Source organism: Schistocerca gregaria, chromosome 1 (assembly GCF_023897955.1).
Source record: "Schistocerca gregaria isolate iqSchGreg1 chromosome 1, iqSchGreg1.2, whole genome shotgun sequence".
Taxonomy (NCBI): Eukaryota; Metazoa; Arthropoda; class Insecta; order Orthoptera; family Acrididae; genus Schistocerca; species Schistocerca gregaria.
This window is the reverse complement of record NC_064920.1, coordinates 836,585,886-836,598,493: the sequence shown is the minus strand read 5'-3', so window position 1 is coordinate 836,598,493 and position 12,608 is coordinate 836,585,886. Positions and strand designations below refer to the sequence as shown.

General features: G+C 42.7%; 1 long non-coding RNA gene across 1 annotated transcript in view; it reads right to left on the bottom strand.

Annotated features, from left to right (window-relative positions):
- Positions 1–4,669: 4,669 nt before the first annotated feature.
- The window catches only part of LOC126272197 (uncharacterized), an 891,399-nt gene continuing 883,460 nt past the window's right edge, over positions 4,670–12,608 (bottom strand). The window contains exon 4 of the long non-coding RNA XR_007549192.1: positions 4,670–4,704. This is a non-coding gene — a long non-coding RNA (uncharacterized LOC126272197). The remainder of the gene's footprint in view (positions 4,705–12,608) is intronic.

The following is a 12,608-nucleotide window of genomic DNA, read 5'->3' as shown; positions in this document are numbered from 1 at the left end:
TCGATTTGGAGAAAAGTGTACACAGAATTGATGAATGATTCAGGCTATGGCGCTTGAACCAGAACATAAAGAAATGTAACGTATTGCGCATATAAAACAAAAGAAATTCACTGCTGTACAACTACACTACAGAGACACAGCTGCAAACGGTAACTACCGCAAAATATGTAGGTGTAACAAATCCAGCGGTACTTTAAGTGGAATGACGACATAAAACAAATAGTAGGGAATGATGACAAGCTGAGATACATAGGAAAAATTTTAAGAAAATGTAACTCATCTACGAAGGAAGTGCCTTACAAGGTGCTTGTTTGGCTGACTCTTGAATGGCCTTATCAGGTAGGATTGATAGAAGAGACAGAAAATACCTATCGCGTTTCATTATGGGATCGTTTAGCCGACGTGAGAGCGTTACAGAGGCGGCCAACAAAGTCCAGTGGCAGACGTTACAAGAGAATTGCATCATGGAGAAGTTTACTATCGAAATTTCGAGAGAGCTCGTACCAGGAAGAGTCTGACAACATACACTGATAGAAAAAAAAAATCGAAACACGAAGAAGCAGTTGTGCGACATTAACGAAAGTTGGTACGTGTGTACCAACTTTCCTATTTTTCGCCAGTCGCATAAGAGAGGCGATATTAGGGCCACTATAAGGACACGAATCAGGTTTGCTTTAAATACACAATGTAATGTCCATGACCGTTAGTTACCTTTGAGTTTGAACATGATGAGTTAAGGTTAGTCAAGAATGCGTTTAAGGCGACAAAGAGGCCGTTATCAACACCTCACTGAGTCTGAACGAGGTCGTGCAGTAGGTTTACGAGAAGCTGTATTTTCTTCTGCGATACTGCAGAAAGACTTGACAGGGATGTGGCCACTGTTCATGACAGCTGGCAGCGGTGGACACGAGAATGTACGGTCCCAAGAATACCGGACTCTGGACTGCCACATGGCACTACCGAACAAGAAGCCCATCGTGTTCGGGGTATGGCTCTGACCCATCGTATTGTATCTCCAGCAGCACTTTGCACAGCAGTTGGTACCACAGTTACTTCAAAGACTGCTCCGAGCAAGACTCCCTGTTGTGTCCTTTCCACTGACCGCAAACCACCACCATTAACGACTCAAGTGGTGTCAAACGAGAGCTCATTGGCAGATGGGTTGTCTGTTGTGTTTTCTGATGAATGCTGGTTCTGACTCGTTGCGAGACATAGCCGTGTACTGGTTAGATGGAGGCAAGTTGAAGACGTGCAACTGACTGCTTGCTAGATACACTGAACCTACACCTGGAGCTATGGTCTGGGGTGCAATTTCGAATGACAACAGGAACACTGTGTTGGTTATCCCACGAACCCTGAGTGCAAATTTGTACGTCAGTCTGGTGATTTAACACATTGTGCTGCCATTCACGAACAGCATTGCAGAGCAGCCTTCGCCTGCTAGATTATCGGATCTGTGTGCAATAGACCACGTATGGAATGACAATTCCAGCGTCATCAACAAACAGCATTGACCAACCAAGTGCAACAGGTATGGAACTCCATCCCACAAATTGACACCCAGCGCTGCCTAACACAGTATATTCACGTTTTGCCCACCGGCCACCTTCATCGTCGTCAAAAGTAATACGTGCGGATCAAACCTTGCCCAGGCGGCCAACCACCAATTTATTGCAGTTGATCAATAGATGTTATTCTGCCATCACGAGCCATCCGTGGACATGCCCCACCATCCTTTTCCTCACACCCGGCGACGGGCAGTAGAGGTCCCGTGCCTGTTAACAGTACGTTGTCTTAAAAACCTTGAAATCTCTCGTATAGCCTCTGCAGATGTAGATGTAAATGCGTTTGTATCTTGGCGACATTTACGTGATTTTCCCATTTAATAATTCTGATTTTACGGAAGATGCGTGCTCAGTAACTAATTGGTCACCGGGCCACTCGATTCCAGTTGCAGCTGGCCTATCTAACAGGTTCCAAGGGCACCAAAAATTTTATTTTCAATATTTAATACAGTTACTGCCCAATTTAAATTTTTAAAATGCCCTCATAATCTACTCTTTAAGAGGTATAATCTTACGTTAAAGGTTTAACTCAATAAGCATTGAAAGTAAGAAACTGTGTATATGTCTTGAGGCAGTGTAAGTCACAATGCGCAAATTACACGAACTGTACTCCATCAGTAGTTGATAATGAGAGCACATTTACCTACTTGTTATCAGACATTTCAGTTGTTTTATACTTGAAAGATCGGTCCGTTAAAGAATGGATGGGAGGGGAATTGGAGTGGGGAAGGAAAGGTAACTTGTTAAATTTAAAACAAAGTCTGTTCCTGTCAGACATAGCGTCAGATAGGTGCTACAAAATTAATCCTTTGGAACTGGTGTGCTAGTATCCACTCCCGCTGCAGTTACGAACCTGATAAAAGATTTCGTTTGATTTGTATATTTTTATGTTGTGAGTGTATGTTTAGCGTAAAAGTGCTGAAACGGACTTGCGTCTGGGTAATTTCTTTTCAGCTTGTTCTTGTCGTATTCTTGACTATTCTTCTCATAATCTACGTTATAATCTGCATTGTTGTGTTCACAGGAATTTGCTTGATGGTAAAGTTTACCCGTTATAGTATTGCTGTGTGGAACTCATTGAATTTCTGTGTAGTAATAGCCAGGCGCAGTGACATATTTTGGTAATTGTTATCACATTTAAGTTTCTGACCTCAGTTTGACAGATTGGTGAGCATAGTTGCCAACACTTAGAGGACGCTTAAGTGACAGTATTACACAGTGGTGAAACTGATTATACTTTTAAGCTCCACAGAAAACAGCTATACTACAGTTTTCGTGCTATTGTTTATCGGATTACAGGAATAGAAGTAAGTTTTATATGGCATACACTAATGAACATAAGCCGATGAACAGCCATGTTTGGAACATAGTTTAATAGGTAGATTTAACTAAAGGAGCAGTGGGCTTCCATAAGAGATGAATCCACTCCTCGAGCGAACATATTGTTCCCATAATTTTTTTCAGTATTACAAATATGAAGGTCACTTACAATAGCGCCCGAAACGTTATGTCACCAGTTTACAGTATGACACCGTCTGCGAGCCAGTAGAATTATGGAAACTGACTCTAGCAGCAAATGCCCACTAAGACATACGTTGCGCCTGGGGTGGACTGTTCTTGATCAGATTATAGTCTGTTCCCTGGGACTAGATTAGAGTGCTTAATAATACTCTTGCAGTTGGTTCACGACATGTTTAAATATCGAAGATTTTCGCACGATGTTAGTCAGAAATATTGTGAGTATGACATAGGGAAAAGACATCAGTTCGTAGCCGTAACGGTGATTATTTTTTTGGTTCCATAACGCTGGAAATTGCGGATGTCAGCAGTTAAGTTTTGTGTTTGGAGAACGAAAGTTGTTTTTCTTCACTCAGCTGTGTTCACTTATTTCCTGTAGATTTCGAAGAACTATGACTTCATCTTTAGGCCGTTCTGCATTGTGATCGATGTGACACGTTTTATTCGGAGTGTTGACTTGGTATCTGTTTATTCCGCAGCTGGAGTACATTATCTGCATATACTTGCTGTGTTGTATCACATGGATCACAGTGAATGAAGATGAAGCTACAGTTGCTTTGAAACCGATAGTGTAAATAAAAAACTAAAAAAAGCACCTGACGAGAGATAAAATTGAGAAAAGCTTCTATCTTCCGTAACAGATGATCCTGATTGAAAGGGTGAATAGTCAATAATTTTTTTTCAGTAACTCAATGGAATTACTAATCGCGAACGCTCGTGAAGAAGTAGAAAGCGAATCTTCGAATCCTTTAGGATACGGAGCAAAGGTGAAGATTTTCAGTGTTTCGGGGCTTCAGTTTTTTACATTACATAATTTCTGGTATAGAGGGATTGACTGAGTTACGTTAGCGCGCAGAGTTATTGTGCATTCTCAATGACGTTTTCTTTCCCAGGTGGCTATTGTTCAAGTGTCCACTGAAGGGACTTAGTTATGTTTTAGCGTAAGTGTGCGAGTTTTGCGACGCTATCTCTGGTTATTTACAGACTGTTTTAGCCTGCATGGTTTCTATGTAACACATCAAACACATTCAGACGGGAACGCGCAGAATATCGTTTCATTGTGAGCTGGTGAATATTGTTCTGTTTGCCTGTGGATCATATCAGGTGCCTCTGTGTCCTAGCAGTCACTTGTATTGTACTTTACTGTACATGAAATTGTGCTAGGACAGGTATAGTATTGTAATTGTGACAACACAATAACGGCATCCTGCCGCGGTAAGTGGTTACTGAATTGGGTTTCGGGTCGCTCTATTCCTGTAGCTACTTACATTGTTACATACTGTTTAGTGCGTTTATGGTTTTATGCTAATCACGTCTTAGAGCTTTTTTGAAAGAGGCACTCTTCTCGTAGCAGTGCTTAAAACTGCTCAATTAAGAACTCATTATGCCAGAGACACTTGTTGAAACACAGTTTCAATGATCAACGAAATTTTTAACCAGAAAGAACATAATCGTTCGCTAATCTAACAACAAATTCATAACAGTAATTCTAAAGAATGTATTCTATCAGTATAATCGTGTTGTCCTTCTGGTGGGTACTTACGCAAGTACGAAAGCGCTCGCTAGACCTGGAAGGAGGAGCCTCACCTGTTTGTTGTGTCCCTCCGCTAGTGTGCTCGACCTAGAGGAAAAAGCAGAAATAAGTCGAAAGCTTTACATCATTGCACAGATTATCTTAGACGAAGTGAAGATACATTTATGCAGTGATGCTTATGAACAACACCGTCGACTAAGGTACTTCTAATAATAAATGTTTCAGCCACAGTAACTGTAACCATGGGATGCATTTGACAACGCGCGGCGCTATTGTTATGTGCTCTTTGACAATGAGAAGGCAACCAAAATCTCCTCGGTTACGACTGTATCGAGGGTCACAATGGTTACTATAACTAAAGTTTATTACTTTAAATCGAAGGAAGATGTACGGAAGACAATTTGCACTAATATGACCCTTTCTGTAAATGTGAAATTATTCTTATGCTGAGCAGAGACCAGCCAGTCGCCCTCGTTGACTGTGTGGTCTGCACACATTTGTTTTGTTTTCCTTTAATCGAATATTTATGCTGTCCATAAACTGCAACATCTTCTAAACTTTGTACGCGAATTAAGGACATAGACGCATGTTGTTGTCCGAATGTACTTCTATCTAGAAAGCTGTTCTGGGAACTAGAGTCGGAGGTCGTCGTTAATCCTACCTTTTGAGTTCTTGTAGTGATATTTCCATAGAAATTTTCATCCTCTAACACATATTTATTTAGAAGTCAGATACAAATTTTCATAGATTTAGCTATAAAAATTTTCATCCCCTGTTTCACTGTATTGGGGGTTGAATTTTGAAAAATGCTGAAGCATTTACTTTAATGTCTGACAGAGAAACCAAATACCACTTTTTGTAGTTCTAGGTTCAAAACTGCCTTATGACATAAAAATCTTTTCGTTCACTACGTCACCCATTTAAGAGTGAAATTTTGAACGATCCCTTTCTAAATGTTGCCTACAGTATAAGATCACCACCCTCTCCAGATTTCACGTTTTCTGTCCTTACAGAATGACCTGGGTGACGATGTGTCAATGAATCAGTCAGGCCATATTTCATTATTATTTCAGAAACGTTTATTAAATGTGTTGTAGTGAACACGCTGGCTATGTCAGGAAAGTTTTTATTGTGTAAAGCACAGAGAATATCTTTCGTGTAACGATAACAACGATAACAGCGTTCTGCATCGAAAATGTTGATATAATCGTGACCTAGCAGTATGTTTTGCGTCGAAAATGTTAGTGGGAACAGTACATGGTTGCAAGAAGATTTTGGAAGTAATGTACAATACTGTGTGGCTCAAATTTATTCAAGCTGTTCACTAATCAAGAAGAACGACCTGCCAATAATGGATGTGATAATACGCGCTACTTAGCATCGCAAGCAACACATCGTAAAGTAAGTTCCAGCCAATATTTTGTAGTTGTGTAATGGGCATGCCAGCGTCTTAGCAACTTTTTGGAACGTTATAGTGAACCGCGTAAAAAAAAAAAATAATGTCGCGAGAGAAACTTGATTGGCCGGAGTCGTTAACTATCAGCAGGGTCCTATGCTTTAACTATAAATCCCGAGAAAGTCACAAGTGGAAGAAATAGTCAAAAGAAGCCACATATAATTAAGTTTACAGTTCATTTACAATCAAGAAATTGTATTAAAAGACAATAGTAACTATTTTTGATCATATAGTATTGTACTACTGCTGCAGAGAATCAGTTCAAATTAAAGGTGATTTAAAGGTAAATTCATACCGAATGACAAAATCACGATCGCTTTCACGTGTATATTGTAAATGATGTTATGTGGAGAAGTCTATGTAATTTCGCAGCTCTAGTGGCGAGCGTTGCTGCCTCTGAATCACGAGATCCCGGGTTTGATTCCGCGCTAGGTTGGGGATTTTCTCTACCCGAGGACTGGGTGTTTGTGTTATCCTCATCATTCGTGACAGTGGCTGCGTTGGATCGTGAAAAGATTGGAGTGTGTAAAAATTGGGACTTTCTACGGGAGCTGATGACTGCGCAGTTGAGCGCCCAACGAACCAAACATCATCATCATCATCATCATCATCATCACCACCACATCTACGTAACATTAGTACTGAAAAGTAGTTGTTGCAATGAATGAAAGCTTTTTTATTGCTTCCATCTGAAAAGTAATCAGTTACAGATTAACAAATAGAGAACAGTAGCCAGTTTTTTCTCGCAATTAAGCATATTTTCAAACAGCAATCTTTATCATGGGTTACGCAACTCATTGCTGTTTCCATAAAGTCATAGTCGTTATTATTATTGATTATCATTATGATAACTAAAATCATTTCTTTCCACATTAACGTCTTTTGTGTGTGTATCACACGTGTCTTTTGAATGTAAGTTAGCGCGTGTGCATTTTTTCTGATTGCTGCTCTGTCTTTCTCAATATTTGCAGGATTTCAAAGTCATCAGAAACAATTACGAAACTAACTTTCGCTTTTTTTTGGAGCAATCTAAATTCATTCAAACCATATTTCGGCATTCTAAATTACTCTTCACTGCAGTGAGATTTTAATTTGTTACCACTTTTCACATTTCGGTCGGTGTTGTGCGCAGTAACAGACATTTGTGCAATACTGATCAGGTGGTAACTGTCTATATTGTTTCGGAAACGAGTGATTCTCGGGTTCGAACCGTTGTTTCCACTAACAGCGGAACATTAGGTACTCATGTTACGGTAAAACTTTATAAACACCGTACAGTATATGTATGTTTAGTAGTACTCAATGGCATGGGAAACGAGGCTAACAAAAGTGGGTCCGAAAACTTATACTTTGAGATCTGAACTCTTGATGAAAGAAGAGCTGAAAAACACCTGGTGCGGATATGAGCACTCCGTCCACAGGGTCAAAAGGCAGTTCTGATGCCTTTATGAGTAAAAGTACTGCAGGTACACATTTGACTGAACTTTAGGTAATGTGTAGTTAGTTGCTTGGTTAAAGTTGTTTTTGTGTCTCAGTTGCGTTAATTTGTTTCATTGTACAGTAAATTACCCGCATATGCCGTAGCATCTTACCTACTTACATTAATGACTTGGTTTATACGTTTACTATTATTACTGTGCCTGCTTGTCAGTACAAATACTTCACCTTACCATCTTTTCACTTTTCCTCCACTTGTTAGCGGTGATATGACGGATATGATTTTTTGCTGTGGTGAAGCAAATCAAAGTAATTTGGGAGCAAAAGACGACGGAAGTGCTGGCACACCAGCACATTTGTGCAGCCACGTGCATGAACATCTGACGCTAACATTTCTGATGCATTAATTAGGTCGGAGAGGCCCCACAATCTAGCATCCTGTTCCCTAGACTTGTATTGTGGGGACATAACGGCACTGCAAAGAACGATGTGCAGACACAAGAGTGCGCGCATCTCGTGGTCGTGTGGTAGCGTTCTCGCTTCCCGCGCCCGGGATCCCGGGTTCGATTCCGGGCGGGGTCAGGGATTTTCTCTGCCTCGTGATGGATGGGTGTTGTGTGTTGTCCTTAGGTTAGTTAGGTTTAAGTAGTTCTACGTTCTAGGGGACTGACGACCATAGATGTTAAGTCCCATAGTGCTCAGAGTCATTTGACCCATTTTTGCAGACACAAGAAGGTAGCGTCTTCAATGTGTGACAGCACGTACAACAATAATAGAGCCGAATTCAAGGATGGCAGAGGGATGCACTGCCTTGGGTGAATGTCAGGTAGACCAAGAAATGTTTAGGTCGCAGAATATCTGAGTTGCCAGACCTTGTTTATTGGTCTGATTTAATTACGACGAGTTCAAATCGTTCAAATGGCTCTGAGCAGAATGGGACTTAACTTCTGAGGTTATCAATCCCCTAGAATTCAGAACTAGTTAACCTAACTAACCTAAGGGCATGACACACATCCATGCCCGAGGCAGGATTCGAACCTGCGACGGTAGCGGTCGCGCGGTTCCAGACTGTAGCGCCTAGAACCGCTCGGACACACCAGCCGGCAATTACGACGAGTGCTACAAGCCCTCAAAACATTCAACCGTGTGTACCCAGTGTCAAGACTGAAGTTCTCTGCAACCACGAACCTGCTTCCTATGTTCTACTAATAAATTCTTATTAATGTTATAAATCTTACCGCAATATTTCCCATATTTGGACTAAAAAGTCATCCTAGGATAAAGAGACGATAATTTACGGAAAGAGGATGAAAAATCAATATAAAGACTCCAGGTGATAGCAGTACTAAATGATACCGAAGTTTTAGCCATCCCTAGCAACGAGTTCTGCGTTACTTGTTGAGGTTAGGCGTAGAAGGTGCGGATCGAGTGTTAGATTATGGGGAGGGCGGCACAGTTTGTTACTCTATCTTTTCTCTCTCCCCCCTGGCCCTCCCCCATTAGCTTCCATCTCTTGTTTATTTTCAGCATCACACCCGGTGATGTGCGTGTAAGAGCCAGAAACCGGTAGTGGTTTAAGCACTTGAAAGTAACCTCTGCTATAATGTACAGTTGCGGAAGTTCCTCCAGCAGGATTATTTAGAGTATTTGTGTTGTGTACACTGCATCAGCATATATATTGCGTTGCAAAACCATTATAACCATAGCTAGATAAATTTGCGGTAGTGGGCGACATAGTGCTGACAAAAACATCAATGTAATCAGAAACGTTAGCCATCTCAAAGTGAGTGTACTAGTGCGAAACCGACTATGGCATCGAAATAAAGCATTTCAAAAGTATTTGCAGCTGGTTGAATTATTCAACAACAATCATTAACGACCGCAGAATTTACGAGATCAAGCATGGATAACATGATATGACTACGAAGTCTTTCGTGACGGAGTCCTTGCATAAAAAAGTTCTCGGTTTACTTGCCGCGTCAAATTTGGATAAGATCCTAGGCTTTCGACGACTACCTCCGTCATCTTCGTCAGGGGTAAAACTGACTGTCGTGGACCGGTGAGGCTTCCGCTTTTATAAGCAGTGGACAGCTTCTCATTGGCTGGATGACGTCATGGTGAAACCGGCGCGTACTGTGGCGGCCTCTATATCCATAGATTTTGTTTGCGCGCTTTATCCAGCGTTGCTTGCAGCGCCATCCATCGCAACAGGCGTGGAACTGCGAGGAATGAATGAAGCCTCCCTCTGCGCTCTTTCTTTATCAACTGCTTCGCTGATGACAGAGTCTCAATAGTTTGGAGTGAGAGCAAGTAGTCTTGTTTCATCGAATAAAATCTTTTGTTTATTTAACAAACTGTGCTGAACCACCGCAGATTTTTCAAGATACCTGTATTTCAGGCGATGCTGATGTTCCACACAGCGATCGACAACAGTTCTTATAGACTGGCCCACATAATTTTTCCCACACTCGCAAGAAATGCTGTAAATTCCCGGTACTCTCAGGCCAAGATTATTTTTTCACAGCCAATGTACAGTCTGTACGCCTTCCTAACATATGGCACTATTGGCTTTCTTTGCGATTTCAGTGTAGCCTATGCACAAATGTAGCAAACACTGTAATCACTGTTTACGCATATGTGAGGCATATTAAATAAAAAGGAATTACAATGTCCAAACGCACTAACAACATTGCAGAAACACACTCTTCCAGTACACGAACAGAACACAGCTTGTAACAGACCGAAACTACGCTTAAATGAAACATACCCCGCTCCTCCCTTCCTCTTCACATTCCTCTCGTTTCTACGGGCCCGTCCTAAAGATTGCGACAAATACACACAACTATTGTTGCCCGAAACTTCTTCGCTCTGTCTCCCATCAGTGGAATTCTGAAGCCTATGTGGGAAGAAACTGAGAATGAATGCTTATTAAATATACACTCCTGGAAATGGAAAAAAGAACACATTGACACCGGTGTGTCAGACGCACCATACTTGCTCCGGACACTGCGAGAGGGCTGTACAAGCAATGATCACACGCACGGCACAGCGGACACACCAGGAACCGCGGTGTTGGCCGTCGAATGGCGCTAGCTGCCCAGCATTTGTGCACCGCCACCGTCAGTGTCAGCCAGTTTGCCGTGGCATACGGAGCTCCATCGCAGTCTTTAACACGGGTAGCATGCCGCGACAGCGTGGACGTGAACCGTATGTGCAGTTGACGGACTTTGAGCGAGGGCGTATAGTAGGCATGCGGGAGGCCGGGTCGACGTACCGTCGAATTGCTCAACAAGTGGGGCGTGAGGTCTCCACAGTACATCGATGTTGTCACCAGTGGTCGGCGGAAGGTGCACGTGCCCGTCGACCTGCGACCGGACCGCAGCGACGCACTGATGCACGCCAAGACCGTAGGATCCTACGTAGTGCCGTAGGGGACCGCACCGCCACTTCCCAGCAAATTAGGGACACTGTTGCTCCTGGGGTATCGGCGAGGACCATTCGCAACCGTCTCCATGAAGCTGGGCTACGGTCCCGCACACCGTTAGGCCGTCTTCCGTTCACGCCCCAACATCGTGCAGCCCGCCTCCAGTGGTGTCGCGACAGGCGTGAATGGAGGGACGAATGGAGACGTGTCGTCTTCAGCGATGAGAGTCGCTTCTGCCTTGGTGCCAATGATGGTCGTATGCGTGTTTGGCGCCGTGCAGGTGAGTGCCACAATCAGGACTGCATACGACCGAGGCACACAGGGCCAACACCTGGCATCATGGTGTGGGAAGCGATCTCCTACACTGGCCGTACACCTCTGGTGATCGTCGAGGGGACACTGAATAGTGCACGGTACATCCAAACCGTCATCGAACCCATCGTTCTACCATTCCTAGACCGGCAAGGGAACTTGCTGTTCCAACAGGACAATGCACGTCCGCATGTATCCCGTGCCACCCAACGTGCTCTAGAAGGTGTAAGTCAACTACCCTGGCCAGCAAGATCTCCGGATCTGTCCCCCATTGAGCATGTTTGGGACTGGATGAAGCGTCGTCTCACGTGGTGTGCACGTCCAGCACGAACGCTGGTCCAACTGAGGCGCCAGGTGGAAATGGCATGGCAAGCCGTTCCACAGGACTACATCCAGCATCTCTACAATCGTCTCCACGGGAGAATAGCAGCCTGCATTGCTGCGAAAGGTGGATATACACTGTACTAGTGCCGACATTGTGCAAGCTCTGTTGCCTGTGTCTATGTGCCTGTGGTTCTGTCAGTGTGATCATGTGATGTATCTGACCCCAGGAATGTGTCAATAAAGTTTCCCCTTCCTGGGACAATGAATTCACGGTGTTCTTATTTCAATTTCCAGGAGTGTAATTATAGCTAAATGTACTCCCCTCCCACTTTAACTTGGATACGAAAGGTAATTCGAGTATTTCGTTGTCGTTTCCTTTATCATACTGGTCGACACAGTAAACACACATTTATTTAATCTCATTTGTATTTTCAATACAGGTTAGTTTTATTAGTGATGAACACGAAAGTTATTTATGAATAACAGAAACACGTTTTATATTAGTTCGACGAAGTAGTGAAGTGATATTTGACATGTTCTTGTTTTGTGTTTTATTATTAATGTACATCTACATCCATACTCCGCAAGCCGCCTGACGGTGTGTGGCGAAGGGTACCTTGAGTACCTCTATCGGTTCTCCCTTCAATTCCAGTCTCGTATTGTTCGTGGAAAGAGAGATTGTCGGTATGCCCCTGTGTGGGCTCTAATACATCTGATTTTATCTTCATGGTGTCCTCGCGAGATATACGTAGGAGGGAGCAATATCCTGCTTGACTCCTCGGTGAAGGCATGTTATCGAAACTTCAACAAATGCCCGTACCGAGCTATTGAGCGTCTCTCTTGCAGAGTCTTCCACTGGAGCTTATCCATCATCTCCGTAACGCTTTATTATTATTTCATCTTTATGTTGAGGGAATTGCGTTTTCTGGCGCTATGTTATAAATCTGTGTCGTTTTATTTATTTTTACTTCGCCATCCCTCTGTTCCATGCTGCAAATAAAAAATTTTGGAATAAAAACATAATTAATCATTGATAAT